We start from the raw sequence: 13,153 nt of genomic DNA on the forward strand, positions 1-13,153 counted from the left end.
TGCTGACGGAGAGGACGGTGACACTGCAGGACAGCTGTTTCCCTGAATCTTTGACGGACAGAATTGCGAACCAAATTCCTGATGAACTGAACCAATTATATGGGCATAGATTGACGGGTACGCTCCTATGGTCTCAACCCAATCTGTGGGACTGTAGCGTGCTGCAGGACAACCTGATTGACTTAGAGGACGACATTTAGCCAGAATAGGTAAATATGGTGAATTGCGGTTTTGATTAACATTTCTTTCCAGATTTGCATTGATTTAGATAAAGTTTAATTATTGATCATTTAAATGTGTTGTGTTGTTTATTCATGAGAAATGTTCGAATCAGAAGGTAAGAGAGGTAATTAGAAGTTCACCTAAACGCGCAACTAGCACAGATCCATCGAGTCACATGGAAGGGATATTAGAAGATTTAGTATAGGACGTATTAAAGTATAGTTATGTAAAAATATTGTTTCCTAGATTATAAGGTATTCCTTTCATGTCAGCGTTTGGAACAATCATCTCCCGGGAAAGACAGACCAATGATGAGTGAATGTTGGTGTTATGGGCCCCACCAGTGAAAGTATTGAACGGATGTATGAGTGAGATAATTGGTCTGTGATAAAGGGAGGATTTTGGATTCCGCGCTGCATCATATGCGCTGTGGAAAAGTGGGACACTGCAAAAGAGTGTCCAAAGAAATGAAGTTTGAACCAGCCAATAAAATAGAAATCCCATCAGTAAAAGTAGTTACTCTGATGGGTTTAAAAGTACAAAAGGCAACTCGTGATTCTCAACAAGTCTCAAACACACTACAAACTGCAGCGCCTCATCTCACTGTTTTTTTGCAATAAAATTCAATGAAGACAAGATCTATAGGTTTTAGTTATTGACTCTGGACAACTGAAAATTTCTGCAACATCAAGTATGCTAAAAAGATAGCCATTCATTCGATCAAGAAGAAAATATTTGAAATCGTATGGGCTGTTGATGGAATGAATCTGTCCTCTGGTCTCCTCACTGAAGGGACAGAATCAATAGAGCTCAAAGGATTTAATGGTCACCATATGGAAATCAGATTCAATTTAATTGATGCTCCATAGTTCCAGCTGATTTTAGGGTTACCTTGCCTCATGGGACATAACCCAACCATTGATTGGGAAAAGAGAACAGTTGAAATGAACTTTGAATTATTGCCATGAAAATTGTTTCCAGAAAACTCCAAAGTGGCAACGAGAAACACAAGCTAACCTTTGGCCAAGCTTTCTCAAATAATAAATACTGTAGTTACTACTGATATTCTGAGGGAATATAAAGATTTTGAAGCAGTGTTCAATGAAACAGCAGCAGACAAACTCCTGCTACATAAGCCATATGACTGTAAGATTGTTACGGAGCCAGGAGCAGCCTTACCATGCAGTTGACTTTATGCCCTAGCTGAAGCAGAAAATTAGTATCTAAAACAATATTTAGACCAATATCTTGCATATGGGTTCACTCAAATCTCTGAATCACCTGTTTCATCCCCTTTGTTTTTTGTTCCAAAGAAGAATGGAGAGCTTACAGCTTGCATTGATTTTAGAGCAATAAACCAAGTCACCATCAAGAGCCAATATCTCATACTGCTGGATTAGGTAAAACGTTCCAAAATACATACCAAACTAGACCTTCATGGAGCCTATCACTTAATTAGAGTTGATCAATCAATCAATAAGGGAATTGTGAAGCTTGCTACTCACCTGTGATGGTCTCAAGGTGCTGTGGGAGGGGAGCAGCTCCGGTCAGTCGAAGAGTCATGTCTTGAGAGTCTTCCTGAAAATGTGCAGAGTGGATGCCCGTCTGATGTTGATCAGGAACTCGTTCCAGGTCTTTGCTGCGACGTAGGAGAAGGCTCTTCCACCTGTTCTGGTTGTGCAGATGCGCTGGGTTTCGACAAGGGAGAGGTTGGCAGATCCGAGGTTTCTCTTGGGTACTTGGAAAGCAATTCTTTCATTGAGATATTGGGGTCCAATGTTGTATTGGCATTTGTAAATGTGGGTGAGTATCTTGAAAGTTACTCTTTTCTTGACAGATAGACAGTGGAGGTCTTGCATGTGTGGGGTGATTTGTTTGTGTTGGGGGATACTGAGGATGAGTCTGGCTGAGTCGCAAAAGGAGATGAATGGTATGGTTGGGCGGTGTTTGCAGAGTTTAACTCCACAAAAACTCTACTGACCGAGATAAAATCTCTTTTTGATTCTGCGGACACATCCACGGAGACTGAGGAGAGTTCCAAGGGTTAGGGTCATGATATTAATCTTATTAAAATGTGTTTTTCGCAGCACTGATGACAGATATAGCGATGCGCTGGGAAATAGCATTGGCAAACAAAAAATATATCAGCAAAAAATATTCCCTAGGAGGAAGGGCAGGGATAGAAGCCTGACACCTTGTCAATCTGCAGCATACAGCATTTTACCCAGCCTAATCTTGGCTGCTTTCCAAGGCTTCAAGCAAAGGACCAACACTCCAAGTATCAGCGCAGCAAAGAGTGGCATGGAAATCCCATATAATCCCCATTGAGACTTACCTCCCAGCAAAGGGTCTTAAACATCGATTTGATTGCCTCAGACTTAGTTTTGAGTTTCGACTCCTCAAGCCTTCAAAAAGAGCAGGTAAAGAGGGCTGTATTGGCTCAGAATTTGAAAGTCTGCGTTTGGTTAGAAGAGAGGAACATGACCTGGAAAAGATGACCCACCAATGACAGAGAGCGACTGCACAGGCTGAGCCCACACCTCAAATGTCAGACCCAGACTATGTGACTTGCCTGTCTTTAGATTAGTGACATGTATCCAGCCAAAAGTGTTGACATTCAAACAGAGGTATTGCTTTTCATTACCTCACACATGTGCTAAATACACTATGTAATAAATGTCCCAAGTCAGAAAATGCAAGATTGTCAGGGTGACAGCTAAAGATGGCTTGGGTGTAGACTGTGTGTCTGAAGATGCTTTGGTGTAGAGTGTGTGTCCGTCAGTGCATGTGTCTACAGGTGTGCATGTTTACATGAGTGTGTGCATGTGTGTGAATTTCTACACTGGTATTCCTCTCTACCATGACGATTCTCCTCCCTTGGGACCACCTGACCACCTCATGTTTGCTCAACTGCGGCTCCTGATACCCCTTGTCATACAGAGCCATATATAGCATTATTGTTCCCACTCCGTTCAGGTTGGTAGCCCTGGAATCATCATTGGCCATTTAAAGATGTGCAATTGAAGGCCATGCCCTTCAGGTGATACCCACATCTTATTAGTAGACCAACAAGCCCTGTGAGCATGAACCTGGCACACCCTGCATACATACAGATCTCTGCAGCAGGTACATCTACCCTTTGATCAGTTATAAGGAGGTTAGAGACAGGTACATGCAAATTGCACAGATTCCTCCGTGTGGGTCTGTTAACACACTGGTCTGTTTTGCTGTGCTTTAAACTTGTGATCATCAATTCAGATGCTATGGGAGTGCAGACACAGTGATTTCTTCATCAGGCCCTTTAACACACCAAGAAGCTACCTAACTGAATGCCAGTGCGTGCCTTGCAGTCCACATTTGGTGCTGTCTTAGATGTGGTGCCTCTTCAGCAGCCTGGGGTGGGGCTGTATGCCCTCTATGGTTTCCGGGTCACCAGTATATACTTACATCTTCCGGTAAGGCCTCTGCCTCAGCTGGATGTAAGTGGGAGCAACTGGGGCTCCTGGGAGATGCAATTGGATGGGTTGGAGTGCTGCTGATACAAACAGCACTGAGTATGCAGCACCCCTTGGGAGTGGATTCCCTGTAAATGAGTCTTCCTGCTTTCACACACACACATGGATGACGGAGAGGTAAGCTCACTTATACTGCCTCCCTTTCTGCCAGGGAGGATCAGCTAAGTGACTCATTAGAGGGAAGAAACAACTCTGTTGCCGGTTGACAGAGCAGACTACTCCGTTCACCCCTAATGAATGGAAGGCCACTTTCCATACTCACTTTGGACTCTACAAGAACAAGTGATGCCCTATGTTTTGTGCGGCCTTTCAGCATTTTGTCAGCGATGCACTGAGAGAATTTTTGTATAGGATGGCAGTGGTTTACATTGATGACATTTTGATTTTTTTGCAGAACAAACAAGAAAAAGTACAACCCGTAAAGGCCATTCTTCAGAGACTAAAAGAACATCAATTGCATGTAAAATTAGAAAAATGTCCCTAACATGTGGACGAAGTAGAATTCCTAGGATTTATCCTCCCACCTAGAGGAGTTTCCATGTATCCATACAAGATTCAGTTCATTCGTGATTGGCCATCACCAAATTCAGTGAAAAAGGTACAGAACTTTATTGGTTTCACCAATTTTTTATTGACGCTTCACCAAAGGTTTGTCCTAAAAGGTTGTTTCTTATCACATATATTGAAAAAAGGGATATATTTTTCATGGGCCTCTGAAGCGGAAAAGGTCTTTAATTCTGTGATGGGAGCTTTCGCTACATCTCCAATTTTGTTACACCCTCATCCTGATAAACCTATTCATGTATATGCCGATGAATCAGATTACACTATTTTGCATATACCAGTTAATGATCACAATCCCATTGTCTACTTCTCCTGAGTGCCAGTCTCCACACAGTACGACATCTAAAGTGGCTGAGAGGCAATGTGAACTTTATAGTCAAATCAAGTATGTCAACAGGTCTCTCAGTGGAACAAATTTTTACTGCTTCCAATACAGATTGAGATCTGCATGTTCTCTGAGACTTTGCCTAGCAATCGTGGAAGAAACACACTCGACCTATTACAGACAACTTTGAATACCAAAAATACAAACATGTGAGCGAGGAACTCTCTATCCCTCAAGAGGGCATTGGGTAATAGTGTCTCAAAGTGTCATTCCAGAGAGTCTGTGACAACAATTCCTTAAAATACCCCATGAGGGTCATCGTGACATTGTTGCCACCATAAGGGCTCTTTGAGACAGAGTGTGATTTTCTCACCTTGATGACTGAATTGTAAGAGAATGAATGGCTTATCATTTGTACAGTTCTTTGTCTCCCAAAAGGACACAGAATCAAAGTTATGTCTGACCTCCCTTTCCAGGTGCGGGAGAAGATTGACATTGATTTCTTTGGACCCCTTAACAATGGACATCACCTAATGGTAATTGTGGATGAGTACTCATCATGTCCCCTCATGGAGGAGCTGTCGTCAACCATATATGACAGAGTCATGGGGACATTAAATGCCATTTTTGCAACATGGGGTGTTTCTACCACTCTAAAGTCTGACAATGGCCCACAGTTCAACAAAAGGTACAGCCACCTCACATAATTCCGCTCACAGTCTGCCCAATGCCCCCCAACACAGCTAAAGCAATATCTCAATAGACACATGGATCAATGCCCTCAACACTACCCATCCCTTCTCCTCCAACACCCTAGACCAGAAAATTCAATTGGATCACCAAGTGCACCAGCAGTTTTGCTCCCATCACCATAGGAAACACCACCCACAGACGTCCAACAAGCGGGCTAGCTGGTACAGTGAAGACCTCAGAACAGCTAAATGAAACTGTAAACAAGTAGAAAGGACATGACACATCAGCAAATACACGACCCACAAAACTGCCTTCAAGACAGTCCTCAACCACTGCCACAGACATTTTAGAAAATCGAAATAAAATGTGTTAGCCTCATGCCTCGAATCAAGTTCCAAACACAGCAAAAAACTCTTCAACATCATCAAAGAATTCTGCAACCCCTCATCTGCAACAAAAATCATTACCCCCAAACTGAAGTAAACAGCAACCGAAGGCCACTGACTTCTTCAAGAATCACAGACATCCAAACAACCAATGGGATGGGAGCCAGTTTCCTCCACAGGACACCGCATCCATCATGAAATTCGTCTACTAAGGGACCCCAAGTGGCCCATACCCTCATTACGTCTTCCACCTATGTGAAGCGAGAATTAGACACGTACTCACCACCTTGTTCAACACCTGCATTGCCATGGCCACCTTACCTGAGAATTGGAATCACGGAGAAGTAAATGCCATACTAAAAAAATATCAGCAGACCCCAGCAAACTCAACAACTACTGAATGATCTCCCTGCTCCCAACCAAAGTATTCAATAATTCCATCAACCAACAACTCTCTTCACATCTGGAACAGAACCTCCTACTCGACTCCTCCCAATCTGGATCCAACCACAGCACCGAGAGAGCCCTCATTGCAGCTACCAACGACATCCAAGCCCCACGTGACTGAGGAGAGACTCCTAGACCTGATCCTTCTAGACCTCTAGGAAGTCTTCAATACAGTCGTCCATGACACGCTCATCACAAGGCTGCACAACAGAGGCATACAAGGAGCTGCTCTCAGATGGATCGCTTCTTTCCTCACCAGAAGAACACAAAAAGAACACCTCTCTCCCTTCACGTCTGAAACCAAGTACATCATCTGTGGAGTACTCCAAGTATCCTTGCTCAGCCCCACCCTTCTCAACAGTTATATGACACCTCTGGCTAGCATCGCCAAAACCCACAGACTCAACAACATATCCTATGCCGACAACACACAACTCATCTGAAGATACCACCAACACCAACTTCCTCATCTGCATGACAGCCGTCGCCAACTGGATGAAGAACAACTGCCTGAAGCTCAACACGGGCAAGGCAGAGGCACTGATTTTCAGAAAGCTAAGCTACCCATGTGATGTACACTGGTGGTCCTCAGAACTCGGATGTACTCCTACCCCCACTGACTATGCCAGGCACCTAGGCATCATTCTGGACAACAAGCTAGCCAGGGCAACTCAGGCCAACTCCGTCTCCTCCTCCTTATTCTTCATCTTCCACCTGCTTTATAGGATATTCAAATGGCTAACCCAAAGTTCAAGATGCACCATCACCCAGGCTCTCATCTCCAGACTGGACTATGGCTATGCTCTCTGCACAGGCATCACAGCCCACCTTCTCTGACATCTACAGACCACAAAGAACACCGCAGCAAAACTCATCCTGTATCCCCCTAGATGAACCCACTTCACTCCCTGCCTCAGGGTACTCCACTGGCTCCCCGTACAGAAAAGAAGTCAGTTCAAGATACTGACCAATGCATACAAGGCCCTACACAAGTGCAGACCCACCAACTTGAGTCACCGCCTGAACAACCATCAGGCCGCTGGACCCCTCCACTCCTCATCCCTTTCTCTAACCCTTACCACCTGCATTCAACCTAGCAGATGCAGAGGTTGCTACTTCTCCTACCTAGCAGCTAAGACAATGAACGAGTAACCCTTTCATCTCATCTACAGACCTCCTTACATCCTCCAATGTTCCAAAGTCCCTGAAGACCTGGCTATTAATCAACTGGACTCTACCAGCACCTGGAAACACTCACAAGTGGCAAGAAGGGCTCTACAAATCCACTGCTTTATTCATTGATTGATTGACATAATTAATGTGCATTGAGGTAAGGTGGAATGTTCTGTTCACAATGAAGAATGTGGTTTCTTACATCACAGAGACTATACGGCTAGCTTGGGACCCTCTATCCAGACGAGCAGCCACTGCCTAGAGATGCTGAGATATACATTCTGTTTAGATGTCCTCGGACATGTTCCATGTTATTTTCAAATGAAATACATGTGAGAGAGGGGCTGTGGAGAGGTGAGGAGCACTGTTGGAGGGTGAAAGTGAGGGAATCATTGAAGTGTTGTACTGTGCTTTGAAAGATATTACAATTAAATATTAAATAAAAAATGTATTGTAGAATGCACTTTTAAAAAAAAAAATGTTCTTGGGCGGAGAACACCTCAAAAACATCCCTGTCGTGGTCAGGCTCCCTCGCTGCACTCACCAGGCACTGTGCGGGGCCTGGTCTGACTAAATGTGCCAGAGCTGTTTGGGGTTCCCAGTCCGGCCCTGGTACTTGGTCACAGTGACAAAAACTGACCCTCTCGCTGCATCATTTAGAGTCAGGTGGAACTTAAGTATGTCAGCGATGGAGACTAAACCAGGATAGAGCAGTGCACGGAGTCTGAGGACCTGAGGATTAAGGGTTCAGAAACACCGGAAAACCTATAGATGCCCAGAGCGGTGTCCCCTCACACTGTCACTTCTACATTTCTTCCTTTGTTAGTGGCGCAGATATCACTGCAGCAGCTTCTTGGCGCTTGTGCTGAGGCTTAGAGCAGGTTCATCCGCTAAGAGCAGAGGACAAGGACCCGAAAACATGCTCATGATTGTTGTATTTTTATCAGCCTGTGGATGATGAAGGGTGCATTACACCTCCTCCTCCTGGTGGCTGAGTGGGCGGGTTGTGATGTCAGCAGGAAGTCAGCAGCTGGCACCCCTGGGCATGATGCCAGGGAGGGGCTGAGCTCACTCAGACTCAGAGCAGGCAGCGGATGCACCAGTTGTGATCTCAGCTCCGCCCTGTAGAGATGTCTTCTCTGCAGTACATGGCCCTCCTGCTCCTGGTGACAGGTGTGTAACATGTTCTATTGTGTGTAACATGTTCTATTGTGTGTAACATGTTCTGTTGCATTTATTTTACATGGAAAGTCAAGTGAGTATCATGTTCTATTGTATGTAACATGTTTGATTGCGTGTAACATGTTCAATTTTGTTTATTATAAATGGGACATAATGTGTTGAACATGTTCTATTCTGTGTAACATGTTCTCTTGTGTTGTTTTACCTGGGATGTCAGGCGTCTGACATGTTCTATTGTGTAAAGCATGTTCTATTGTATGTAACATGTTCTAGTGTGTGTAATGTGTTCTATTGTGTGTATCATGTTCTATTGTGTGTAACAGGTTCTTTTGTGTATATTTTACCTCATATCCTGCACCCCTGCTGTGAGTCCATCTGCAGCTGAAAATAAGAGTTCTCGGATGTCTCTACATAGTCTGGTGGGGTAATGCACCTGCTGCAGGGATGCCCTGGCAGGCCCCTGTGTGCTCATCTGTGCAGAGAGCAGGAGCCCGCGCATTATTATGAATACTTTAGTGGGATGATCTGTCTGCCATAAAGTAATATTTTAAAAAGTCTCAGGTGGTTTAAATGAACGGATTTATGGTGGTAAATTACATTTAATTTGTAATCTTCAGACACCTTGTGATGTTTGTTGTTTTACAAAATTATTACCAATTTAAATATACAAATGGAGATGCAAATAAGTATTTCTTTGGACCTCAGATGACAATTAAAAACCATGAATATTGACAACCATTCAAGGGTCCTTCGAGTCTCTAAATGAACAATGTGTTAAAAGGTTTTATCTTTGTTTTGTTCTTTCTGTGTCTGTCTCCCCGATAACACCCCGGGCATTAATGCATAAATATGTCCTGCTCCATTTTTACACGCTCAACTCTTTATTTCAGGTAAAAGTGGGGCGCAGTCGGTGTCTCAGTCCCCGAAGAAGCTGTCGGTGTCGGAGGGGAGCCCCCTGTTCATGAACTGCACCTATAAGGATGCAGGGTACCCCAATCTCTTCTGGTACTTCCAGCCCCCGGGTGAAGCCCCTCGACTCCTGCTGTGGGACCTCGGGGAGAAGGAGCAGAGGGGCTTCAGTGCCCCCCACAATAAGACGATGAAGTCCTTTCACCTTCGGAAGGAGAGCAGTGAAGTGGGGGATTCAGGGCTGTACCTGTGCGCCTTGAGGGACACAGTGTGTGATGAGGCGCTGGGAGCTGCACAGAAACCAGGAAACGCACCGCCCTTCACTGTGAGCCCCTGTGACACCAGCCTTCCCTCCAGGGTCACAGAAACAACATGCTGACACATAAAGTGACCCCTAGGACACACCACAAGAACAGTGACGTCACTGCGAGTTCTGTCACCACATCAAGGAATGAGGGAAAAGGATACATAAGGTGGTGGGACTCAGAAGAGACTTGGAATAGCCTTTTACTGTGCAGAGGGTGTTTTATTCTAAATAATACATGGTAACACCATCACCCTTCCCAAAACATGGTTAAATCCTTGCTGCCTTGCTCTCTCATGTGAACAATATAGTATTTCTGCAAACAGGAGGAATAAAAGCACCATCTGCTGAACAAAACTAAACACACTGAAAGAAGCACTTGGGAAATTCTGTTCGCAAAAAAGATATCAGCATTGGTTTAACATAAACCAGAGTAATAAATGCTGGCTCAGAATGTGTAGAAATATGCAGATACATTCAATATGCCATACATCTCCTTCCAGCTGATCACTGTTCAGTTTAGAAAAAACCAGATCAGAAAAAAGAAAATCCAGTTCTATTTATTGCTGTTTGACTGTAATTGTTGTCCCCGTCCTACCTCACCTTGGATGCTGGCTATGACATAATTCAACTTTAGTAACTATTTGTATTTGAGCCGCTAGACCGTTCTCTTAATACAGGTAATGTTACGGGGGCCGCCTGCGCTGGTGTGGGCCCCCTGGTGGTCGCGCCGCCGCTGCAATAATGGACGCAACACTCGGTTCTAGTGTCGGCGCCTGACTGACTCTCAGGCCGCGCCCCTTTATTATTTATAGACAGGCATATGCCACGTTCGTGGCGTACGCATTGCGTAATCACACGGCGCGCTCTAGCGTTAAACGCTAGAGCGCTAATTGTAACATCCCTCCCCAACTTTGACAACAAAATAAACTAAAGTCCATAATAGTCACTCACTTGCGTGGCAGGCAAAGTCTTTAAGGCGGCTGCTGGGTGTAGGGTTCGCTCTCAGACCATACCTGGCAGTGGCACGAGTGCTGGAACAGGGTGGGTGGTTGCTCGGGGCCTCACCTTCCGTGAGGGTATGATGGTTCTGCTCTGGGGCGCTGCAGGCCCCACTGGACGTCAGTCCCGGTCCCAACTCTGGGGTTGAGATCTCTTCCTCCGCTCCGTCCAGTCCCCTCGGGTCGCGGTCGGTGGCCTCCGGAATGCGTTTGAACCACGAGATGTTCCTTGTGGTCGACTCCGCCCCTCTTTCGGCTGTGACCATTGTACCCTGCCTCTGTGCCACAGTCCAGCTGCCTGGTTCATACCGGGGTCTGAATTTTCCTCCTGGCCTTCTGTCCCTCACGAGGACATTGTCCCCTGGTCTGATGTCGCGGTCTTGACTGCCTCTGGCTCGGCTTACTTGTCGGTTGCGGTGTGCTCGTCTTTGGAAGACTTCCTCCGTTTCGAACGGTGGGGGCGCCCACCCTGGGGCTGTGGGTAGCCCATCGCGGCGGGGCCCATTGAGCATAAGAGACCACGGGGCTTGTTTGGTGGAGCAGTGGGGCGTGCTCCGATACTCTCCCAGGAATCACTGGATTTCCCTCTCGGGGTCTAGTTGCTCTACTCCGGCTATTCGGATGACTTTATTCAGGGTCCTCATGAAACGCTCTACTTCTCCGTTGGCCTGTGGCCACTGGGGAGTTATTCGCCAATGTTGTACTCCTTGACTCTGAAGGAACTCCCGGAACTCATGACCCTGGAAGGGTGGCCCATTGTCACTCTTCACCTCCGAGGGCCGCCCGAACATGGCAAACATTTTCTCCAGTGCTGGTCCCACGAACATGAAAGCTGTAGACGGCAGAACCTCCACCAGGGGATACTTCGAGAAGTTGTCCATGACCACTAGCGACACTTTCCCGTTTGGGAGGCTCCCGAAGTCTATACTGATCTTGTCCCACGGGTACTTTCCTGGTTCCTCTGTCACGATGGGGGCCGGAGGTTCCGGGCCGCTCGTCACCTGACACGCGGCACAGTTTCTTACCACTTCCGCGTCTTCATCTTCTCCGTCCCTTGGTGGCCTTCGTGAGCAATTGCCGTGGCCTGACGGCGTAGTGCAGCGGGCATGACGATCCTAGACCCTCGCAGGACGACACCATCACGGGTCATGCTTAGTTCATTCCGCACTCGCCACATCTGCTGCAGGTCCTTCTTGTCCTCCTCTGCCCACGAGTTGGCGGTGTGCAGGAAATCAACCCAGGACCCTTTTTGAAGAGCTCCCCGTGTCCTTGCCAGCACGGCGTCGTGCTCCCCAGCACGTATGATTTCTTGGATTGTCAGGATCCGCGGGCACGTTAGAGCAGCTAGGAGGTCGATGTGTGCCTCGGTCTCTTCTTCTTCATCCTTCCCGCCCGAAGATGTCACCTCCTTCTCCGGGTGTCGTGACAGAAAGTCTGCCGGGTTCTTCGCACCTGGCCGGTATGTCACCTCCATCTGGTATTGCTGTAGGCCAATGGCCCACCTCTCGATCCTCGGGGGGGGTGTGGTGCTGTCCCTTTGAATAGGGGCACCAACGGCTGGTGGTCTGTCACCACAGTAAATGGGTGTCCGCAGACATATAGGTGGAAATGGCGGCAACCCCATCGGATGGCTAGTGCCTCGCGTTCAATCTGAGAATACCGCTGTTCAGTCGGGGTGAGCGCCTTGCTGGCGTATGCCAGGGTGGCCCACGTTCCTGGCTCTTGCTCTTGCGTAAGGACCGCGCCCAGTCCCACCGGGCTGGCGTCGACAAGCAGTTCTGTTTTCCTGGTCGGATCAAAGTATACCAGGGTGGCCTGGTCCAGGAGCGTGGTCTTGATCGCATTGAAGGCGTCTTCTTCCTCTTGCCCCCAGCGCCATAGGGCCTCTGCTTTCGTGAGGCGTCGGAGAGGTTCCGCCGTGGTGGCCAGGTTTGGGATGAACCGCCCACAGTATGTGGCCATCCCGAGAAAACTGCGGACTTCCGACGCTGAAGTTGGTGGTGGGGCATTCTTGATGGCCTGGGATTTTCTTGGATCTACTTGAATGCCATGGTTGGTAAACGTGTATCCGAAGAACTCAATGCTTTGTTGGAAGAACTGGCACTTCTCCTTGTGCAACGTGACTCCAAACTCCCTCAGCCTCTTCAAAGTGGACCGGACTCGTCGGTAGTGTTCATCCACGGTTGTGGCGTGTATTAGTATGTCATCACTGACGTTTAGCACTCCCGGTAGCCCCTGCAAGATGTCTCTAATGGTGTTCTGAAATATTTCGACTGCTGAAGAGATGCCAAAGTTGAGGCGTCGGTATCTGCGTAGCCCCAGGTGCGTGCTGAATGTGGTAATATACCTGCTCTCTTCGTCCAGCGTTAGTTGGTGGTACCCCGCGTTGAGGTCTAGTTTGGAGAACCACCGTGCTCCGTTAAGGTCTGCGA

The 13,153-nt window shown here is 46.9% G+C and overlaps 1 pseudogene; it reads left to right on the top strand.

Annotated features, from left to right (window-relative positions):
* Positions 1 to 9,795, top strand: part of LOC146859491 (T cell receptor alpha variable 3 pseudogene) — a 49,103-nt pseudogene extending 39,308 nt beyond the window's left edge.
* The last annotated feature ends 3,358 nt before the right edge of the window (positions 9,796 to 13,153 follow it).

Source organism: Triturus cristatus, chromosome 3_2, assembly GCF_964204655.1.
Source record: "Triturus cristatus chromosome 3_2, aTriCri1.1, whole genome shotgun sequence".
Lineage (NCBI taxonomy): Eukaryota > Metazoa > Chordata > Amphibia > Caudata > Salamandridae > Triturus > Triturus cristatus.